This window comes from Oncorhynchus mykiss, chromosome 20 (assembly GCF_013265735.2).
Source record: "Oncorhynchus mykiss isolate Arlee chromosome 20, USDA_OmykA_1.1, whole genome shotgun sequence".
NCBI classification, from domain to species: domain Eukaryota; kingdom Metazoa; phylum Chordata; class Actinopteri; order Salmoniformes; family Salmonidae; genus Oncorhynchus; species Oncorhynchus mykiss.
The window spans coordinates 2,693,399-2,712,358 of NC_048584.1; the positions used below are offsets into that span (position 1 = coordinate 2,693,399).

Consider the following 18,960-nt stretch of genomic DNA (forward strand, 5'->3'; position numbering starts at 1 on the left):
CACCACAACCACAGGGCTCCTTTCCATACCACCACAGGGCTCCTTTCCATACCACCACCACCACAGGGCTCCTTTCCATACCACCACCACCACCACCGGGCTCCTTTCCACATCATCACCACAGTGCTCCTTTCCATACCACCACAGGGCTCCTTTCCATACCACCACCACAGGGCTACTTTCTACCACCACAGTGCTCCTTTCCATACCACCATCACCACAGGGCTCCTTTCCATACCAACACCAGAGGGCACCTTTCCATACCACCACCACAGGGCACCTTTCCATACCACAAGATGGAATAAATACATCATACATCACTCAAAATCTGCTTTTAAATTAGCCTACATCCAGGGTAGATGGGTCATTAGGTAGAAAGAAACAGAGCCCCTATAGAACGCTGTCTTGTCCCAGTTGCTTGTTAGGGATAGGGTCTAGTTTCCTGTATTTCCGCCTGACTGACGTGCCCAATGTAAACTGCCTGTTACTCAGGCCCAGATGCCAGGATATGCATATAATAGGTAGCATTGGATAGAAAACACTTTGAAGTTTCTAAAACTGATGAAGTAATGTCTGAGTCTATAACAGAATGGATATGGCAGGCGAAAATCCAAAGGATTGTTTTAAGGTCTCAGGCTCTTATAATGGAAACCTATTATTCCTATGTAATTCCGTCTCTCAGATTGCAATTCCTATAGCTTCCACTAGATGTCAAGTCTTTATTCAAGGTTCCAGGCTTGTTCATCACATTCCCAGTGGGTCAGAAGTTTACATACAGTCAATTAGTATTTGGTAGCATTGCCTTTAAATTGTTTAACTTGGGTCAAACGTTTCAGGTAGCCTTCCACAAGCTCCCCACAATAAGTTGGGTGAATGTTGGCCATTCCTCCTGACAGAGCTGGTGTAACTGAGTCAGGTATGTAGGCCTCCTTGCTCGCACACGCTTTTTCAGTTCTGCCCACAAATCTTCTATAGGATTGAGGTCAGGGCTTTGTGATGGCCACTCCAATACCTTGACTTTGTTGTCCTTAAGCCATTTTGCCACAACTTTGGAAGTATGCTTGGGTTCATTGTCCATTTGGAAGACCCATTGGCGACCAAGCTTTAATATCCTGATTGATGTCTTGAGATGTTGCTTCAATATATCCACATAATTTTCCTGCCTCATGATACCATCTATTTTGTGAAGTGCACCAGTTCCTCCTGCAGCAAAGTACCCCTAAAACAAGATGCTGCCACCCCCGTGCTTTACGGTTGGGATGGTGTTCTTCGGCTTGCAAGCATCCCCCTTTTTCCTCCAAACATAACGATAGTCATTATGGCCAAACAGTTCTATTTTTGTTTCATCAGAACAGAGGACAAAAAAAAGTTCAAGAGTACGATCTTTGTCCCCATGTGCAGTTGCAAACCATAGTCTGGCTTTTCTATTGCGATTTTTGAGCAGTGTCTTCTTCCTTCCTGAGCGGCCTTTCAGGTTATGTCGATATAGGACTCGTTTTACTGTGGAAATAGAGACTTTTGTACCTGTTTCCTCCAGCATCTTCACAAGGTGCTTTGCTATTGGTCCGGTATTGATTTGCCCTTTTCGCACCAAAGTACGTTCATCTCTAAGAGACAGAACGCGTCTCCTTCCTGGGTGGTAAGACGGCTGCATGGTCCTTGCGTACTATTGTTTGTACAGATGAATGTGGCACCTTCAGGCATTTGGAAATTGCTCCCAGGGTTGAACCAGACTTGTGGAGGTCTACAATTGTTTTGGCTGATTTCTTTTGATTTTCCCATGATGCCAAGCAAAAAGGCACTGAGTTTGAAGGTAGGCCTTGAAATACATACACAGGTACACCTCCAATTGACTCAAATGATGTAAATTAGCCTATCAGAAGCTTCTAAAGCCTGACATCCTTTTCTGGAATTTTCCAAGCTGTTTAAAGGCACAGTCAACTTAGTGTATGCAGTCCACTTCTGATGCAGTGAATTATAAGTGAAATAATCTGTCTGTAAACAAATGTAGGAAAAACTACTTGTGTCATGCACAAAGTAGATGTCCTAACCGACTTGCCAAAACTATAGTATGTTATCAAGAAATTTGTGGAGTGGTTGAAAAACGAATTTGAATGACTCCAACCTAAGTGTATGTAAACTTCTGACTTCATCTGTACATACATACATAATTCATCCTACAGTGGAAACGACAACATGACATATACAGAACATATGGCACTTACTTTGATAGGAACGCACACATGTCCAAAGTTATTATTTGTGAGGAAAACACGAATGGAGGCTATGCGAGCATCAGCCAGAAAATGTTCAAGACTGCGCAAATGTCTGCATACTTGATCTACAGAAAAAATTGGGAAGTTTGTCCATCTCAGTAAAGCCTCAAACATAAATTATCCGCAACACTGAAATGGGCTACTTCTATGTGAATTAATGAGGCGGAACACACCTGAATTCAATCTGTTGTTAGAACATACAAATTGTTAGAAAATAATTTGAAATTGACAAGTTGAAACATGAGAAACATATAGATAATTAGCAGGCCTCTTATGTTAACTGTCCTGTTGCGTAACAATCACATTTTGGAACAAGATAATGCAAAGCAGTTCGACACATACAACAACACAGAGTTACACATGGAATAAACAAATATACACTCAATAATACAGTAGAAAAAGTCTATATACAGTGTGTGCAAATTAGGTAAGATAAGGGAGTTAAGACAATAAATAGGCCATGGTGGTGAAGTAATTACAATATATCAATTAAACATTGGAGTGATAGATGTGCAAAAGATGAATGTGCAAATAGAGATACTGGGGTGCAAAGGAAAATAGATAAATAAATAAATAAATACAGTATGGGGATGAGGTAGGTAGATAGATGGGCTGTTTACAGATGGGCTATGTACAGGTGCAGTGATCTGTGAGCTGCTCTGACAGCTGGCGCTTAAAGCTAGTGAGGGGGATGTGTTTCCAGTTTCAGAGATTTTTGTAGTTCGTTCCAGTCATTGGCAGCAGAGAACTGGAAGGAAAGACGACCAAAGGAGGAATTGGCTTTGGGGGTGACCAGTGAGATGTACCTGCTGGAGCGCGTGCTACGAGTAGGTGCTGCTATGGTGACCAGTGAGCTGAGACAAGGCGGGGCTTTACCTAGCAGAGACTTGGAGATAACCTGTAGCCAGTGGGTTTGGCGACGAGTATGAAGCGAGGGCCAACCAACAAGAGCGTACAGGTTGGGGCGGCAGGGTAGCCTAGTGATTAGAGCATTGGACTAGTAACTGGAAGGTTGCAAGTTCAAACCCCCGAGCTGACAAGGTACAAATCTGTCGTTCTGCCCCTGAACAGGCAGTTAACCCACTATTCCTAGGCCGTCATTGAAAATAAGATTTTTTTCTTAACTGACTTGCCTAGTTAAATAAAGGTAAAATAAATAAATAAAATGGTGGGTAGTGTATGAGGCTTTGCTGACAAAGCGGATGGCACTGTGATAGACTGCATCCAGTTTGTTGAGTAGAGTGTTGGAGGCTATTTTATAGATGACATCACCGAAGTCGAGGATCGGTAGGATGGTCAGTTTTAATTTTGGATTGGAGATGTTTGATGTGAGTCTGGAAGGAGAGTTTACAGTCTAACCAGACACCCAGGTATTTGTAGTTGTCCACGTATTCTAAGTCAGAGCCGTCCAGAGTAGTGATGCCGGAAGGGCGAGCAGGTGCAGGCAGTGATCGGTTGAAGAGCATGCATTTAGTTTTACTTGCATTTAAGAGCAGTTGGAGGCCACGGAAGGAGAGTTGTATGGCATTGAAGCTCGTCTGGAGGTTAGTTAACACAGTGTCCAAAGAGGGGCCAGAAGTATACAGAATGGTGTCGTCTGCGTAGAGGTGTATCAGAGAATCACCAGCAGCAAGAGCAACATCATTGATGTATACAGAGAAGAGAGTCAGCCTGAGGTTTGAACCCTGTGGCACCCCATAGAGACTGCCAGAGGTCCGGACAACAGGCCCTCCGATTTGACACACTGAACTCTATCAGAGAAGTAGTTGGTAAACCAGGCGAGGCAATCATTTGAGAAACCAAGGCTTTCGAGTCTGCCAATAAGAATGTGGTGATTGACAGAGTCGAAAGCCTTGGCCAGATCAATGAATACGGCTGCACAGTAATGTTTTTTATCGATGGCGGTTATGATATCGTTTAGGACCTTGAGCGTGGCTGAGGTGCACCCATGACCAGCTCTGAAACCAGATTGCATTGCGGAGAAGGTACAGTGGGATTCGAAATGGTCGATAATCTGTTTGTTAACTTGGCTTTCGTCGAAGACCTTAGAAAGACAGGGTAGGATAGATATAGGTCTGTAGCAGTTTGGGTCTCGAGTGTCTCCCCTTTGAAAGGGGGATGACCGCGGCAGCTTTCCAATCAATAGGAATCTCAGACGATACTAATCAAATCAATCTCGTCTGTCTCCCCATCTCATTTATCTAATAAAAAAAGAGAATGGGATTCCACTCCCTTCAAAACCATCCTTATTGTCTGTTTTATATTCAGGGAAGGTTAAAACTATGTTTTAGAGTTGGGGTTCAAAATTATAACGCAGCACACACACTCCATTGATGTTTTATAATATCAGAAAATAAAATAAAAAAATATTTAAGTCCCACTCACAATTTACATTTTGGGCAAGAAAATCTTGTTATCTTTTTTTTATTTTCAGGTCTTACATTCTTACTTTTATCTTAGATTCAAAAATATGATGCTATGTACTAGATGTTAAATGCACACTGTTTACCGTTACAATTTGTCACGTGTCGGAAACCACATTAGGTATTTTTAGGATCCCCATTAGCTGTTGCAAAAGCAGCAGCTTTTCTTCCTGTGGTCCACACAAAACATGACATAATACAGAACATCAATAGACAAGACCAGCTCAAGGACAGAACTACATATTATCTAGGTGTGTTCTATCAAATCATCCCCCACACGTGCCAGAAGAACAGTGGTAGTAATAAACAAAGGCTAATAATAATTCATAAAGTGGACAGATCTGGAGAAACATTGTAAGATACATTGTCCCCTTTCAGTTTCCAGATGAGAAAAAAAATAAATAAATGCAACATGCAACCGTTTCAAAGATTTTCAAGTTAGAATTCATAAATCGTAAATCAGTCAATTGAAATAAATTAATTAGGCCCTAATCTATGGATTTCACATGACTGGGAATACAGATATACATCTGTTGGTCACAGATACCTTAAAACTTCTTATGGCTGCAGGGGCAGTATTGAGCAGCTTGGATGAAAGGTGCCCATATCAAACGGCCTGCTCCTCAGTCATAGTTGCTAATATTTGCATATTATTATTAGTATTGGATAGAAAACAATCTGAAGTTTCTAAAACTGTTTGAATGATGTATGTGAGTATAACAGACATCATTCAGACATCATTCAGACATCATTCAACTCAGGCAAAATCCTGAGTTGAAATCAAAACAGGAAGTCAGAAATCTGAGCTTGTTTGTACTCACCAGAATCCCCAATGAAATCCCCTTGAGATATGAATGATGTTGCACTGACTAGGGGTTCCACTAGATGTCCACCATCAATATAAATTATAATGATGTCTATGTTGTTGTGGGAGTGAATGAGAGCAGAATATATCAGCTGTCCATCAAGCAGCCATTTTGTGTTCTCACTTATTCCTCATGGTAGTCACTTGCGTTCCATTGCTCACGAAGACAAGAAAGAATACTCCGGTTGGAACTTTATTGAAGCTATATGTTAAAAACATCCTAATGATTGATTCTGTACTTAGTTTGAAATGTTTCTTCGACCGGTAATATAACTTTTTGAAGTTTTTGTCCGATATAACGCTGACCAGAATGAGCGTTTGGATATGTATACCAAACCGTCTAACAAAAGAAGGTATTAAGACATAAATAAAGGACATTTTCGAACAAAACAAACATTTATTCTGGATCTGGGATTCCTGGAGTGCTTTCTGATGTAGATCATCAAAAGGTAAGGGAATATTTATCATGTAATTTCTTGTTTATGTTGACGCCATCTTTGCGGCTGTGGTGTTTTTACTTTTGAGCGCTGTCTAAGATTATTGCATGCATTTCTTTTTACGTAAAGTTTTTTTGAAATCTGACATAACGGTTGCATTAAGGAGAGGTATATCTATAATTCCATGTGTATAACTCGTATTATCATCTACATTTATGATGAGTATTTCTGTTGAATGATGTGGCTATACAAAATCACTTGATGTTTTTGGAATTAGTGAATCTAACGCTCCAATGTAAACTCAGAATTGTTTTATATAAATATGAACTTTATCAAACAAAACATGCATGCATGTATGTAACATGAAGTCCTATGAGTGTCATATTATGAAGATAATTCAAGGTTAGTGATTCATTTTATCTTTATTTCTGGTTTTTGTGAATGCTATATTTTGCTGGAAAATGGCTGTGCTTATTGTGGTTTGGTGGAGACCTAACAATCGTTTGTAGTGCTTTCGCTGAAAAGCTGAAAAGCCTATTTGAAATCGGACACTTTGGGATTAACAACGAGAAAAGCTTTAAAATGATATAAGACACATGTATGTTTTAGGAATTGTAATTAAGAGATTTCTGTGGTTTGAATTTTGGCACCCTCTATTTTCACTGGTAGTTGTCCTATCGATCCCGGTATCGGGATTGCAACCATAACAGGTAAAAAAAAACAAAGATGGGCACAGGATCTCATCCCGGTATCTTTGTGCATTCAAATTGCCATTGATAAAATGCAATTGTGTTCATTGTCCATAGCTTATGCCTGCCCATACCATAACATTGACTTCAGCAAACGTTGACATCAGCAAACCGCTTGCCCACACAACGCCATACACATGGTCTGCGGTTATGAGGCAGGTTGGCCGTACTGCTAAATGAGCTAAAACAACGTTAAAGGTGGCTTATGGTAGAGAAATGAACATTACATTCTCTGGAATGAGCTCTGATGGACATTCCAGCAGTCAGCATGCCAATTGCACGCTCCCTCAAAACTTGATATATGTGGTGTGTGTTGTGTTTTAACAAAACTGTACATTTTAGTGGTCTTTTATTATCTCCAGCACAAGGTAAACCTGTGTAATGATCATGCCATTTTAATCACCTTCTTGATATGCCACACCTGTCAGGTGGATGGATTGTCTTGGCAAAGGAGAAATGCTCACTAACAGGGACGTAAACAAATTTGTGCATAACATTTGAGAAATGTTTCTGGGACCTTTTATTTCGGCTCATGGAACATGGGACCAACATTTTGCATGTTGCATTTATATTTTTGTTCGGTATATGTTATTATAACATAATTCTGTAGGATTATTCAAGGCTATAACAGGTTCTTTAGCATTAAGGGGGTTATCCCAGACACTGATTAAGTTTAGACCTGGACTAAAAAGCTATTTATTTTTCTCCCTTTTTCTCCCCAATTGTGGTATCCAATTAATTGGTAGTTACAGTCTTGTCCCATGACTGCAACTCCAGTATGGACTCGGGAGAGGCGAAGGTCGAGAGCCGTGCGTCCTCCAAAACACAACCCAGCCAAGCCGCACTGCTTCCTGACACAATGCCCGCTTAACCCGGAAGCCAGCCACACCAATGTGTTGGAGGAAACACCGTACGTCTGGCGACCGTGTCAGCGTGCTTTGCGCCCGGCCTGCCACAGGAGTCACTAGTGCGCAATGTGACAAGAACATCCCTGCCGGCCAAACCCTCCCCTAACCTAGACGACGCTAGGCCAATTGTGCACCGCCCCATGGGTATCCCGGTCATGGCCGGCTAAGACAGAGCCTGGACTCGAATCAGGATCTCACTACGGCTACGGATTCCTCTATTACCTAACGTTATATATTTCAAAAACGGCGCAGTAGAAAGGTTTATCAACACATAGTGAACAGCTCACGTTATATACAGAAGCATGCTACATGGCAGACCAATCCAAACTTCTCTCCCGGCATGTCCAGAACATCCATTATGTCAGACAATCATGGCTAGCAGGAAGTTTCCTGTTTTTTTCTGTGGCTAAACCAACTAGGCTTGTAATTTAACAATTATATTTGTATTTACGGACAGAATACGAGTTTGTTAGTAAGGTAGATGAAAGTTTACATGTTCCAGAAGGCATTTCTGACAACAAAAAAATACACATTTACGTTCAAATGCCTCTCCTGTGAAGTAGTGACATATGCCTAGTCTCCTGAAACACCTCACATATGTATAAGTAGGCTACTAGACTCGTTGATCCATTGGTTTAACGTATTTTTCTGGCAGTTATGGTTCAGCAAAAATCACAACCTGGTCTCAGAGCATTTCATATTATTCTGTACGTAAATCCAAGACACTCCATTTAGTATGACATGTTACGTTTTGTATGGTATGTATTAATTTGTGTTTCCACACCCGTTTTATATGATATGTTACAAATTATCATTTGTATTATACAGTACCAGTCAAAAGTTTAGACACCTACTCATTCCAGGGTAGAATAATAGTGAAGACGTAAACTATGAAATAACACATGGAATCATGTAGTAACCAAAAAAGTGTTAAACAAATCATATATATTTGTATTTGAGATTCTTTAAAGTAGCTAACCTTAGCCTTGATGACGGCTTTGTACACTCTTGGCATTCTCTCAACCAGCTTCATGAGGTAGTCACCTGGAATAAACAGCTGTGCCTTGTGAAATGAATTTGTGGAATTAATTTCCTCCTTAATGCGTTTGAGACAATCAGTTGTGTTGTGACAAGGTAGGGGTGGTATACAGAAGGTAGCCCTATTTGATAAAAGACAATCCATATAATGGCCAGAAGAGCTCTGCCTGACTCAAGCCTTCATGGTAAAATTGCTGCAAAGAAACCAATACTAAAGGACATCAATAATAAGAAGACTTGCTTGGGCCAACAAACACGAGCAATGGACATTAGACCGGTGGAAATCTGTCCTTTGGTCTGATTAGTCCAAATTTGAGATTTTTGGTTCCAACCGCCGTGTCTTTGTGAGATGCAGAGTAGGTGAACAGATTATCTCCTCATGTGTAGTTCCCACAATAAAGCATGGAGGAGGAGGTGTGATTGTGTGTGCGGGGGGCTTTGCTGGTGACACTGTCAGTGATTTATTTAGAATTCAAGGCCAACTTAACTAGCATGGCTACCACAGCATTCTGCAGCAATATGCCACCCCATCTGGTTTGGGCTTAGTTGGACTATGACCCAACACACCTCCAGGCTGTGTAAGGGCTATTTTACCAAGAAGGAGAGTGGTGGAGTGCTGCTTCAGATGACCTGGCCTCCACAATCACCCGACCTTAACCCAATTGAGATGGTTTAGGATGAGTTGGACCACAGAGTGAAGGAAATGCAGCCAACAAATGCTCAGCATATGTGGGAACTCTTTCAAGACTGAAAAGCATTCCAGGTGAAGCTGGTTGAGAGTGCCAAGAGTGTGCTAAATTGTCATCTAGGCAAAGGGTGGCTACTTTGAAGGACCTAAAATATATTTTTGATTTGTTTAACATGTTTTTGGTTACTACAAGATTCCATATGTGTTATTTCATAGTTCTGATGTCTTCACTATTATTCTACAATGTAGAAAAGAGTAAAAATAAAGAAAAACCCTTGAATGAGTAGATGTGTCCAAAATGTTGGTACTGTATGTTACAAATTTGCAAAACATACAATATGTTATGAATTGTAAAACGTAGTATATGTTATGAATTTGCCAAATATATGATATGTTACAAATTCTAGCTAAGTGGCTAACATTATTTAGCTGACTAATTAGGGTTAGGGGTTAGGGTTAGGGTTAAGTTTAGGGTTAGGTGAAAGGTTAGCTAATAGGGTTGGTGTTAGGGGAAGGGTTAGCTAACATGCTAAGAAGTTGCAAAGTAGCTTCAAAAGTAGTAAGTAGTTGCTAATTTGCTAAAATGCTAAAGTCCTGTGATGAGAGTTGAACGTGCAACCTTTGGGTTGCTAGACATTCACGTTATATGCCTAATCATCCACCTCGACCAACCACCCTACTTTAGTTTTTGCTAACCTTCTGTCTTATGGATTTACCTTTACTATGGATTTACTTTTACTATGTTACGTCTAGTTTATGAGACCAGGCTGGGCATCAATACAATAGAGTACACTGAGTTTGATTTAGCCATAAAATACAACTGATTTCTCAATGACTGTCCCCTGAGGGACCATCCATCTCCAGTAGCCACTCAACTCCAGTCAGTTACTACAGGGGGTTGATGTGAGATATACGGCCCATTAATCGCCATACTGCTGACTGGAGAACAGTGGGGTTATTTGATGAACCCGTACTGTGTGTTTCTGCGTCAAACTCAGCAGATCAATGACAGAAATTACAGTTTGGTGGCCTGTGTGGTCCAGTAGTTATAGCCGCTGACCCTGGCACACATGTATGCGAGAGTTGGCATTGGTTCAAATCCAGGCGACTGCACTTTCACTCCCCATATATTACCAGTCTTTCACATCTAAAAAAATAATGAAAAAATGATGAAAGGAGTGGGACTTCCCCAATCATACTTTTTTACAAATTACAGTTCTCACGCACACACACACACACACACCAAGAAGTGTGTCATCAAGAAGGGATTCTGTCACAACAGCAGATCAGTGACAGATACAATATGACAGATCACAACACAGAGAGCGAGAGACCTCATCCTCTAGTCCCACGATAGTGTGTTACATTGATTTTATTAGTTCCATTTGGAACTAATTCCACTTTTATTCCAAAACACCTTGCAGCCCGAGGCAATTACTGTAACCTGCCAGGAAATGTAATTTAGTGGCTCACAGGGAATTCAGTCAACACAGGAGGAGAAATTAAGTTCAATTCCCGAAAAGCCCCCATTGTATACACTGGGCACGAACCAATTCAGCCCTTGAATTTACTAAATAGGAATTTAATCGACCTAAAATCTGCTATTGGTGATTTTGAGTTGTCTATGCCTCATTCACATTATGAAACACAGCAGTCAAATTACAACCGTCTTAGCATAGCATGCCAAATGGTTAAAAGACAATGGAAGGAGACCTTTGGAAAATGTCAAATATTTACCTTGATGAGTTGGCACCTGATCTGGGCTGACACCATGTGGTTGTTGCGCAGGTTCCCCACTCGGAACATGAGGCACAACTTCCCGTCCCGTTGCGAGATAACGGCGTCCTGGCTAAACTTGAGCATCTCCACGTGTTTCTTCGGCTGGGACATCTTGACAAACATGCAGCCGATAAGAAATGCGTCCAATATAGAAACGATAGTGCCTTCCGAACACTTTTCTGTGATGTACTGGTAGCCTTAGCCGATAGTAGCCTCCGTTTCAATGAAGAACAAGTGTAGTATCATCTAAAATAAGGAGAAACAACGAGGTTCTAGCTTCAGCATGTTAACTAGCCTAGTCTGCACATCATACATGGGTACGGATACCCACATGGGCCATCCTACTACATCTTCCCCTCTCCAAGGAACAAGAACTCAACATGCATAACCTCTGAAGCATTACTGAAATGCAATTTGGATACCAGTATTGTTCTTTTTAACATGCTACAGTACATCCTGAAACTTTATGAAAGCATTGGCCTAACAGGCCTTCCTGTTAGGCCATTGGGGTTTAAGCTGTGCCGGCGAGACAATGGGAACACACAGCCTCCTGCCCATCAGGAGCTCGGCAGGTAAAGCTATCAGAGCCCTGAGCCCTGTATGGATCCTTGTTCTTTTTCAGCAGTCCCTTGACTGTTTTCACAGCTCTCTCTGCCTCACCATTACTCTGTGCATGGTAGGGGCTACTGGTCACATGTGTGAAGTCATATTCTGCGGCAAAAGCAGAAAAGGAGCTCGCAGAGAGTGTTATCTGTAACCAGGACCTCAGCAACCCCTTGCCTGGAAAAAATTGACTTTAATCCATTGATAACACCAGCTGATGTGGTTATGGGTGTCTTTGCTATTTCAATGTATCTTGAGTAGTAATCTACCACTAGCAGATAAGTGTCATTTTTCCTATAGAACATATCCGCCCCTACCTTTTGCCATGGCCGTTTTGGCAGCTCCGTTGCCATCATTGGCTCCGGATGACAAGGTTGACTTTTTGTACAGACCTCACACTGGGCCACCAGCTTGGCAATCTGAGTACTTAGACCAAGCCACCACACTGACTGAGGCCTCAGTCTGAATTTGGTTATCCCAATGTGTCCCTCATGCACTCATGCATGTCTAGCATTTCTGGTTGTAGAGTCTCTGGGATAACTCCGTTGTCCTTTCATGAGAAGGTCTCCATTACAGTGGAAGTCACTTTGGTGCACCCAACAGGGCTTCAGCAGCTGAGGCAGTTCCTCCTGCCTGGGCCATCCCTTTTTGCACTGCTGCACTATCTGTTGGCAGATGGGGTCTCGCTGCAATCTGCTGCAGTTTGGTCTGAGATGCCCCTCTAGAGCAGGCCTGGGAAATTCCAGTCCTTGGGGGGCCTGATTGGTCTTACACTTTCCCCCCATCCCTAGCAAACACAGCTGATTTTAAACTAATTACATTCTAAACTGAAGATCATGATTAGTTGATTATTGGAGTCAGGTGTGTCAGCTGGGGCTGGAGCAAAAGTGTGAAACCAATCAGGCCCCTGAGGACTGGAGTTGCCCAGGCCTACTCTAGACATTACTCCTCCTCTGTTAACTGTTAACGGAACAGTTGTAAATTATGCAGCACCTTGTGTCACAATCGTAGATTTTAGAGAAACAACAAATGTCGGTACATATAAGTGTTTTATATCGTCTGAAAGCTTAAATTCTTGTTAATATAACTGCCAATACAGTAGCTATTACTGCAAAAACAATGCCATGCTATTGTTTGAGGAGAGCTCCTAACAACAAAACACCTTTTCACTGATAGGTTTGATAAATTCACCTCTGAAGGTGAAATGTGTACTTAAATCAGAGCAAGATTTCAGAATGTATCATCCAAAGGGTCACAGAGATAACATGAAGTGTTGTTTTGTTCAATAAAATCCTTTTTAATGTGGTAAAAAGTTCCCTAAACGTTGTTTCAACCAGTCAAATCACGTTTGTATATATTCCTCAGAGATCCTAGAATGTAACCAGACTTCACTATATCATTAGGAGTGTATAGGACACCACATTTGGTCAGAGAGCGACACCATCATGGCATGCCGATGATGCAGGCGGTCTTCATTTGATCGACTCTAACTTTGTCAAATAAGCACCAATCGGGGTCAAACAAAGCTAGCTAGATAGCCAATGAGCTGGGCTTTACGGGAGTATCCAGACACCCTGTATCTGTCATAAAATGTAGCTACTAACGGCAGCATGCCTTTTCCTTTTGGACAAAAATGACAAATGTTCAGAGTGATGAAGTTATGAAAACTGGTGGTTTTGCAAATGTTGAACTTATAACATGGCTACTAAAACTGGGAAAGCTAAATCAAAGCCCAAGTATACAGATTTGATGATATTCTTGCAGAAATGTTTTACATGAATGCAAATATCTCCTTCACGATTTGCCCAAATGTACCTGGGTGACTTCACACTAAATGTCATGCAATTCGCTCATACTTCAAGTTATCCTTCTGAAACTTTGCACATGCACTGCTTCCATCTTGTGGACACTGAACTGGGGCTAGAACTGGGGATGTTCTGTTGCATTTCAAAGATGATGGTAAGAAAATACAAAAAAACTGTTGGTTTTTCCTTTGTATTTTCTTCTACCAGATCTATTGTGTTATATTCTCCTACATTCAATTCACATTTGCACACATGTCAAAGTCTTTCCTTTCAAATGATACCAAGAATATGCGTATCCTTGCATCAGAGCCTGAGCTACAGGCAGTTAGCTTTGGATATGTCATTTTAGGCGAAAATTGAAAAGGGGGCTATCCCTTTGAAGTTTTAATGGACGTTTAATTGGGGCCCCGGAGAGTGCGTCTGCTGTGATCAGTGCTTTCCCTGGCACATACACCATCTTGTAGGTGAACCTCAGCAATCTGAGGTGGAAGCGCAGAACTCTGGGAGGCAATTCGTCCGGTGCTTTTGCCCCTAACAGAGCCAACAGTGGTTTGTGGTCAGTCTCTGCTGTAAAATACAGGCCAATGAGGTATTGGCTGAGCCTTTCACATGCCTGTGTGATAGCCAACGCCTCCTTCTCCACTTTTGCTCTGTCGGATAAGCTTTGTGAGATGAATGCTATTGGATGCCACTCCATGTTGTAAAGCATCTGTGTGAAGACCGCCCCTAGCCCAAAGGATGATGCATCTGCCGATACCTTTGTCTTTGCGTGGGGACAATACTGGGCCATCAAGCTCTGAGGCCAGGTCTCCTTTGACTTTGTCATACGCCACCTGATGCATGTGACCCCGTGACCAGTCATTCTCTTTGGCTAGTAAGTCTCAGGGGTTTGGTTGTATCTGAAAACTGTAGGAGGAACTTCCCGCATATGTGGCCATGCCTAAGAAGTTCCTGACTTTAGCCACGTTCTGGGGGATGGGCATGTCTGTGATGGTGCTGATCTTCTCCGTGTCCGGCTCTATTCCAGCTGAACTGATTTTGTGTCCCAAGAACAAGACCTCTGACTGTGCAAAGGTGAATTTTTCATTGAGTGTCAGGCCACTCTCCAAGCGTCTGGTCAGAATTGCTGTGAGTCTTTCATCATGTTCTGCTCTGTTCCGTCCGCACACGAGCATGTCGTCCGCGTGGACTATGACGCCACATGCGTCTTTGGAAATTCTCAGGATCGGAAGCTATTCCAAATGGCAAAATGTTAAAACAGTACCGGCCAAACGGTGTTATAAACGTTGTGAGCGACCTACTCTGGTGACAGGGGTATCTGCCAGAAGCCTGAGCGGGCATCCAGCTTTGTGAAGAGTTGTGAGCCATCCATCTGAGCCAGTGACTGCTCCACTGATGGTATGATGTGTCTCTCTCTGCAGAGTGCCTCACTCAAGTTAGTCATGTCCACACAGATCCTTATGTCCCCATTGGCTTTTGGGACCACTACCATCCCTGCACACCAGTCAGTGGGACTCTATTTTAGACACAGCCCCAATTTCTTCCATCCTCCCCAACTCTTCCTTTACTTGGCCAATAAAGATATAGGCATGGCGGGGGGTGGTAAGGGCATAGGGGACAGCATCCTCTTTCAGGTGGATTTTGTAGTTACCTTCTAGCCTTCCTAGGCCAGAAAACACTTTTGGGAATTTATTTTTGAAAACCTCCCCTGGGTCCTCCAGTTCGATCACTCTGTCATTGAGTTGCAATGCTCCAATTGAGTCAATGACGAAGACAGGCTGGATAGCACTTTTGTCTTTACTCTCCAGTTCACACACCAACTGCCCTACCACTGGTTATATCTTATTACTGGGCCCGTACAGTTTTTTCTTTGTAGAGAGTAAAGGGCCATCTCTACAATAGCTATACAGCCTAGTTGGGATAGCTGTCACTGTTGCCGCTGTCTAGTTTAAATGACATAACTTCCCCATTAAGTTTAATGTTTGAGTACCAGCTGTCGTGGAAATATTCAATCAAATATTTCTCAGATACCGGAGCTTGTGAATTCAATTAGACTTTATTACAGAAGTAACAAATCCGAGCAATTCCATGGAAGAAGTGAATTCTCTTGCCACAGACCTTAGGCTTTATAGGTTTACACTTTCAGATAACACACATGGTCACTCCCCTCCATCTAGATGATTAACACCTCTTGGTCTCTTGCCACCATTATCTTTCTGTCTCAATTCTTGCTTGTTTACCGATTCTATTGGTGGCGTATCCATACACATAATGCAGGTGTCTGTCCAATGATACTCATAGGACGACACAATGGCTCTCCCCAAGCCTGTAATGGCACAGACATACATATACAATGCAATCACATGCCTTCAAGCTAGTCACAGGACCAGGCAATGACTTCCTTCCAGCCTACAACAGCACAGGCATACATTTTCTGCTTATGTTCTGTTTTTATATGTCCAATGGTTAACTTTTCGGAGACCTCTTCCTCTGAGACCTCATGCATTTGCTTTGATCGACAGACAGCTGAAAAGTGTCCTCTCCTGTGACATTTCCTGCATTCCGTATCCTTTGCTGGGCAACCTTTCCAGCTGTGGAAATGGGATTTCCCACATTTGCAACAAACACTTGAACTAGATACTGGTGCTGTCTGTGATTGTTTTCTCCACGTCTGTCTCTGTTCTGCCTTCCCCTCCGTTTCTTTGGCACGGTGTAAAAACACATTTATTTCCTGACTCTTCGCTCTGCAAGGAGCTACTGCGGCGCAGCATCTACTGTCTTTTTACTGTCTCACTCTGCCTAACCTGGTTTACAGTTTTGGACAAGGTAAGCTGGGAATCCAACTAACTTTTCAAAAAGTGAGATATTTCTTACTCCCACTACAATCTGATCTCGGATCAGCTCTTCCCTGAGTGCACCAAACTGACAATGCTCAACTAGCTTGTTAAGAGCTGTGATAAAACTGTCAGTGATTTCACCCTGCTCCTGTTTGCGCACATTAAACCTATCTCTCTAAAATATAATGCTGTGTCTCCCTACGAAATGCATTTCAAAACCGTCTTTAAACTCTGTTATCTTCAGTCAATGGTGAAGCATTTTAATATATCCTTGGCTTCATCACCCATAGAGTAGATCAGTGTATTAACTTGAAATGCCTCATTGTTCACATTTAAGCCTGAATCTACTCTGTACCTTTCAAAGCGCCTGTTCCATTTCGGACAGTTTTGAATGTCCATGCAATCAAAAGTCTCTGAGGGACTAATGCGAAATCCATCAGCACTAGCCACTGGCCTGCCCATGTTTGCATGAGAGGCCGTTGAACTTTGAGTCGCAAACCCTGAAATTCCGCCAGTTTCTCTTGCAACATGTTGCTAGCAGTAACTCCTTGCTCATTAGCTAGCCCAATGATGATCTGCTCTGTTTTATCTCCAACACTGTGCCCTCCTTGCTTTGAAACAGCCTGACTGTATGATTTACTTGGTAAGTCCGTCCCGTTTTTGTGATCATTAAAACCACTTCTGACATCATCTAAAATAAGGAGGCACGACAATGAGGTTCTAGCTTCAACATGTTTACTAACCTAGTCTGCACGTCATACATAGGTACAAATACCCACAACGGCCATCCTACTACAACAAGTATGCGAACGGAAAGTTGTAAACGTTGGCGACGCACGGGGTGTAGGATGAGTTGTGGGCGTGTGGTTTGATGTCACTGCGAATATAGGCTATTATCCACCACATAGAATCTATAACCAGCCAGGCTACCGTGTAGGTTCCACCGCCACGTCAGGTTGACTAGCGTGGTGAAAAGGTTGGAGATGTATCAGCTTGTCTCCCCAACAAGGTTGTCATGCTGGACGTTTCAGCGGCCGTTCTTTTCCACAAACCGCTGGCGCTCTCTCTTCCCTGGTGCAGATATAGTCATGTCCTGTTTGGTGTCTCCTGCATATCGCAGACATGACCGATTTTGCATTTCACCAAATAGCCTTTACGCAATCCGGGAGATGCAATAATATTAACTTGCTCGCCATGGGATGCTCCTGTTGTTAGGTAAATTAAAGTGATTCAAAAAAGATGCATAACAATCCGTGTATTAGTCTAATAAATAGGCCGTATGCATTCCAGCATTTGTTGGCCCCTCAGTCCTTCCTGGGCAACTTTTCTATAGTCCCAGGCTTCACACTATTGTTATGTCACACTGTCAAAAAAGCTAATTCAAAAATGAAAAGATGTGTCTATGACAGATCCAAACAGTTCCAACCATTCAACTGTACTCCTTACAAAATACCACAGTCGACTGCAGTTACTGCACTTTGTACTGCAGTTTCAAAACTGCAATCTTTTTTGACCACTTGTTCAGATGAAATACTTCTCAACAACTGCAGCACATCTGCTGGCAGATGTGGCTGTTGGGGAGAGAGAGGAGGGACGGTAAATATGCTTCTTTGTCCAATCCAATCTCGCTGTGCTATCAGTAAAAATACTATTTACCTAGGCCTATAGGCTACGTTGTGTGAAATGTGCACATAACTTATTCTGACAGAGGCCTACACCAAAACAGCTTTAATGCAGTAGAACTATAATAATTATTTCAAGGACCCTGACAATTTGATCACTAGCTATTTAGTTCCCCCTAGTGATACTTGATTGGAAGTGCAACTCAATTGAATTAGGATTGAATTATTGTTAACAAGCCCATATGTCTTCGTGCGAGATGAGTCATTCCCTCTGAGGGTAAACCTGATGTAACCATATCCAGGTAAGATAGACTAAATACATGTGACTACACACTGAGTGTCCAAAACATTAGGAACACCTGCTATTTCCATGACATAGACTGACCAGGTGAAAGCTAGGATCCCTTATTGATGTCACTTATTAAATCCACTTCAATCAGTGTAGATCAAGGGGAGGAGAAAGGTTAAAGAATGATTTTTAAGTCGAGACATGGATTGTGTATGTGTGCCATTCGGAGGGTGACATGTCAACATGGGCTAGCATCTCTGTGGAACGCTTTCAACACCTTGTAGAGTCCATGCCTGATGAATTGAGGTGGTTCTGAGGGATAAAGGGGGTTCAACTCAATATTAGGAAGGTGTTCCTAATGTTTTGTACACCATGTATGTTCTCTTCTTCTGGTTGATGACTGTTTGTCATGCTGTGAGCTACACACTTGTTTTGCTTTTTTGAATTGACCTTTTTTCTTATTCACACTTTACAAATCACAATAACGACCACAATAACTTCATCCTTGTTGTTTTAGTTTGTCATATCTTATTGAGTATAGACCCTCAAGACATTTACCTAACCTTGTGTTGTGAGGACTTTCCTGCTATAGTACATGGATGTTCAGCTGTAGGCTAGACCCTCAAGACATTTACCTAATC

General features: G+C 42.1%; 1 pseudogene; it reads right to left on the reverse strand.

Annotated features, from left to right (window-relative positions):
- LOC110498721 overlaps nucleotides 1-17,498 on the reverse strand; it is a 31,353-nt pseudogene extending 13,855 nt beyond the window's left edge.
- Nucleotides 17,499-18,960: the final 1,462 nt, after the last annotated feature.